Raw genomic sequence first — 5,226 nt, 5'->3', positions numbered from 1 at the left:
GGACCCTGAGCCCTCTCTCCCCTCCCACCGCTGACCCTGTCCCTCTACCTGCATCCTCCATCCTTGCTTCGGAATGACCAGTGGTTCATCCTGGTGGCTGATTTCATTCCAGTCCTGAGCCTCTCCCAGCTAGCTCCTCTTCTCAGCCTCTGCCTCCTTCCTGACCTCACGCATCCCAGCGGTGCCTTCGAGGCCCCGCCCTCACCAACCCATGACGTCACCACCCCATCCCTGCGAGCACTGTGCGGCTGCCCCCCAGACCCCATCCTGGCCCACACACCTGACCCAGTTCTCGGGCCTCATGACATCACGGCGCCGGCACACTTAAACTGAGTGTTTCAGCCCCCAGTTCTCTCCCTCTCATCATTCACTAGGATGACCCCTTTCCCCTCCAGTGTTACATCACCACCCCTGGCTCCACCTTCCAAATGGCTCTCCCCGGATAGCTCACAGATTTCACAGCTCTTACCCCGGGGCTGGAGCTGAAAACTCTCCACGCTGCGCTCACCAAAGACAAATTTACATCACTACCTCCCATACCAGACATGGGCAAATCACTGCCCTTGGCAGCCCCCACCTGATGGCTGTTTCCCCACACTCTGCAGCTCCCCACCACCACCAACACATATTCCAGCCCAGTCATACCCTAGCTGGGCTCTCCCCTGCAGCAGACCTCCGCCCCACATTCTCACACGTGGCCTGGCCTGGATGACCCCCTTCCCGATCCCATTCTGACCTCACCTCCCCACCACGTGGGTGAATTGAGGCTGGATAGAACTCCCCCTTCACTGCCCCAGAATACAGACCAAAGCCTTCCACATTGTCCCCAGGGAATGTAGAGACAGAAAAGCCCTCTGGGGAACCAAGCAATGAAATCTCTACAGCGTACACTGCGGCACCCCAGTTCCCCCTGGGGCATCCAGACTCCCTCTCCCTCTGTCTCTCAAAGGCGTTTTGCCTTAGATAAGAACCATGCACACTTAATAACCCAATGAATGACTCACCCTAAATTCTGCTCTCTGCTGGGTATTATGACCATCCCCATTATACAGAGGATAAAACTGAGGCTTGTCTAGGATCCCACAAAGAAGGACAGAAACATTCGTCCTCCTTCCCCTTACCCAGCTGCCCTTCCCTGACCACCTCCTGTTTCCTCCCAGAACTAACCCAAATGCGGCCTCACACCTTAAGCATAGCACATGCTGCACACTGGGTACTTCTGCGTTCAGATTCCAGCTGCCTTTATCCTTCGTGTGTCCTTGGGCAAAGCACTTGCCCTCTCTGGGTCTTCCCCCATCAGTAAAGTGGGATAATAAGAGCTCCCACCTTACAGGGTTGCTGTGGAATTAAACTATTTAATGTATATAAGGTGCTTCAAACAGTGTCTGGCACTCCCTGTTACCATCTGTGTGATCTGTTGATTATGTGACAGACCAGGAGCCTGTGAGGGGCAGAGCCATTTTAATCCATCTTGTATCTTCAGGGACTGCTTGTGAATTTAATGGGAGATGCCAGGAAATGGGGTTCTAGGCACTGGGGATACAGCCCAGGTTTTCTCCCCTCAGCTCATTCCCTGTCCTCCTCCAGGTCTCAGCTCCAATCCCCTCTCCTGCACTGCAGGAAGCCCTCCCTGACTCCCAGGCTGGGCCAGGAGGTGTCTCAATCACCACGGTGGCCCCAGCAAACTCCGAACCAGCTAACAGTGTTTCCCACAGTGATGGCCAGGGAACATAATCCTTACCACAAGTGCTTCTGAAGATGCAGCTTCCTAGGTCGGGTCCCAACCATACACAAGCAGAAACCCTGGGGGTGGGCCCAGGAATCTGCATTTCCTCCCAATTCCTTCAGACACTAAAGGCTCCTTCTGCCCTTGGGTGCCACAATCTGTCCAGTTTATTCCCCCACCTCTGACCCCACCACCCCACACAGGACCCTCCTAGTTCAGCAACCCCGCCCCATATCACCCTCACCAAGGATGGTGAGGATGGTACAGGAGAAGCAACACGTTTTAAACACCATGTGCTCTTCCAGGTGCCAGGTTCCATATTCACATGGAGTCAGACACACTAGTGGGGAGGTCCAAAAAGCCCCGTGGATATAAACCAACAATAATTGATGTGAGGGCCAGGCGCGGTGGCTCATGCCTGTAATCCCAACACTTTGGGAGGCTGAGAAGGGCAGATCACTTGAGGTCAGGAGTTTGAAACCAGTCTGACCAAGATAGTGAAACGGCATCTTTACTAAAATTACAAAAAATAGCCAGGCGTGGTGATGAACACCTGTAGTTCCAGCAACTTGGGAGGCTGAAACAGGAGAATCACTCGAACCTGGGAGGTGTAGGTTGAGTGAGCTGAGATGGTGCCACTGCACTCCAGCCTGGGTGACAGAGGGAGACTCCATCTCAAAAAATAATAATAAGCTGGGCGTGGTGGCTCACGCCTGCAATGCCAGCACTTTGGGAGGCCGAGACGGGCGGATCACGAGGTCAGGAGATCAAGACCATCCTGGCTAACACGGTGAAACTCCGTCTCTACTAAAAATACAAAACATTAGCCGGGCATGGTGGCAGGTGCCTGTTGTCCCAGCTACTCAGGAGGGTGAGGCAGGAGAATGGTGTGAACCTGGGAGGCAGAGCTTGCAGTGAGCTGAGATCACACCATTGCACTCCAGCCTGGGTGACAGAGCGAGACTCCATCTCAAAAAAAAAAAGTAATAATAATAATAATAATAGGCCCGGTGCTGTGGCTCACACCTGTAATCCCAGCACTTTAGGAGGCTGAGCTGGGCGGATCAACTGAGGTCAGGAGTTCGAGACCACCCTGGCCAACGTGGCAAAACCCCATCTCTACTAAAAATGTAAAAATGAGCTGGGCATGGTGGCATACACCTGTAATCCCAGCCAGTTGGGAGGCTGAGGCAGGAGAATCACTTGAACCCAGGAAGTGGAGGCTACCGTGAGCTGAGACTGCACCACTGCACTCGAGCCTGGGTGACCGAGCAAGAGTCTGTCTCAAAAATAATACTAATAATCATCTATGTCAGGTAGTTGTGTTATGAACAAAAATAAAACCAAGTGAGGGGCCACACGGTGACAGGAGTTATTTTAGCTTGAGTAGTCAGCAAATGCCTGGCTGTGAAGCTGACATCTGAACGGAGACCTGAAAGAGGCGTGGGAGAAGCCACGCAGACACCTGAGAAGACCTGATTGAGAAGGAGAGGACAGCGAGTACAAAGGCCCTGAGGTGGCAGTGCGTTCGGGGACAGCGAGTACAAAGGCCCTGAGGTGGCAGTGCGTTCAGGGACAGCGAGTACAAAGGCCCTGAGATGGCAATGTGTTCGTTATGTTCAAAGGACAGCAAGGAGGCCAGGGTGGCTGCAGCAGAGTGAGCCAGGGGACTGAGAGAGGTGATGGGAGTTGAGGGGAGGGAGGAGGAGGAAACCAATAGGTCGGGGCCTCGTGGATATGGTGAAGACTTCTGCAGTGTAAGGTGGGAGCCAGGACAGGATTTGAAAGGAGGAGCAACCTGACCTGACTTCTGTTCTACTAGGATCCTCCTAACAGTGAGAGGCAGGGAGCCCACCTGGAAGGCCACTGCAACAGACCAGATAAGAGCAGGGGACAACTTAGGCCAGAGTGGTAGCAAAGGAGCCGGTGAGGCGTGGTTGGATTCTGCATGTGTTTTGAAAACAGAGCTAATGCGATCTGCTAGACCATATATAAGTGAGACAAAAGGGAGGAATGAAGAACACTCCAAGCTAGGCGGGCACCATGGCTCACACCTGTAATCCCAACACTGCGGGAGGCTGAGGCGAGTGGATCGCCTGAGGTCAGGAGTTCGAGACCAGCCTGGCCAACTTAGTGAAACCCCTTCTCTACTAAAAATACAAACAATTGGCAGGCGCCTGTAATTCCCTTGAACCCGGGAGGCGGAGGTTGCAGTGAGCCGAGATAGCGCCATTGCACTCCAGCCTGGGCAACAAGAGCAAAACTCTGTCTCAAAACAAAGAGAACACTCCAAGCTTCTTGATCTTAGTACCTGGCAGGATGAATGTGCCATCAACTGGGTTTGGAGGTTGAAAGGAAGAAACCTCAAGTTTGGTTTGAGACAAGTTTATGTCTGAATGTCAGATGAACTTCCAAATAGAGAAGAGTCGGCCACGATATGAGTCTGGAGTTCAGGGCAGAGATCCAGGCTGGAAATACACAGCTGGGAGTTCTCATTAGATAAAGAGGGTGAAGCTAGCCAATGGTATAGAAAGAGATGAGGTCATTCTACCGATGATGAAGCTGAGGCACAGAAGGGTTAAACAACTCACCCAAAGCCGGCAGAGCCAGGATTCAAATTCGGGATTCAACCCGACGCCACAGCCCACACTCTTAACCATCAGTAGAGTAAGTTTAAGAGTTAATTCACCTAAAACACTTGGCAGGTGCACAGCATGTAGTAAACGCCACAGGCATAATAGGGCTTCATATCTCTTTAAAGTACATCCTTATCCCTGGAGGTCTCCTTCCCTCCCTTCCTCAAGATTGCTTCTTCCCACGACTTTCACCCAAATCAAAGCTTGTAAATCACAGTGCGCTGTAATGACCCCCTGCCTTAAAACCTCCTACTAAATCGCCACGCTGCATTTCAAGGGCATCTGTATATTCTACCATCTGCTGTCTCCTGCTTTACAACTTTCCCCATTGAAGACCCTCCTGCGATATACAGATCACCCCCAACTCACACGCTGCGCTCAGTCTCACAACACCTCAATCAAGCACCTACCCTTGTTAAAGGGCACCCTCCCTCCTGATTCCGACAAGGCCGGGTCAGCTGCCCACCGCAGGCCACTCTCCCCAGAGAGAACCCCCTCCCCTCCCCCCAAGACCTCCACCACGGCCCGCGCACCCGCCACTCCGGCTGCCTCTCACCTTCTCCACTGGCAACCCTCCTCGCGAGCGGTTCAACTGACGAAGCTCCAGCCCCGCCCCAGGATCCTGCGTTCTCGCTTCTGATTGGTCATGGCTTACAAGCAGCCAAGTTTCCATTAGCCAAAAGAGACACCCGTCACTCTGTCCCGCCCCAGAGGAGAACCCGCCCTCCAAAGCTTCCAATTGGCTAACTTGGAAGAGGAGTTCCGAACCATTTTGAGGGAAGCACCTACCGTCGGGCTCTTCTCTAATCACTACTGGTTAATAATGCTGCCAGTCATACAAAAGGGTTGTTCCCCAGAGTGGAA

At 52.9% G+C, this 5,226-nt stretch overlaps 1 protein-coding gene across 1 annotated transcript in view; it reads right to left on the bottom strand.

Moving 5' to 3' along the window:
* Positions 1 to 4,962, bottom strand: part of CCDC61 (coiled-coil domain containing 61) — a 30,495-nt gene extending 25,533 nt beyond the window's left edge. Inside the window, exon 1 of the mRNA XM_011975154.1 lies at positions 4,919 to 4,962. The gene's annotated coding sequence lies outside the window, so the exon portion shown is untranslated. The remainder of the gene's footprint in view (positions 1 to 4,918) is intronic.
* Positions 4,963 to 5,226: the final 264 nt, after the last annotated feature.

The sequence above is a fragment of the Mandrillus leucophaeus genome, unplaced genomic scaffold, assembly GCF_000951045.1.
Source record: "Mandrillus leucophaeus isolate KB7577 unplaced genomic scaffold, Mleu.le_1.0 Scaffold151, whole genome shotgun sequence".
Classification (NCBI taxonomy): Eukaryota; Metazoa; Chordata; class Mammalia; order Primates; family Cercopithecidae; genus Mandrillus; species Mandrillus leucophaeus.
The sequence above is the reverse complement of the archived record's forward strand: the minus strand, read 5'-3'. Positions and strand labels throughout refer to the sequence as shown.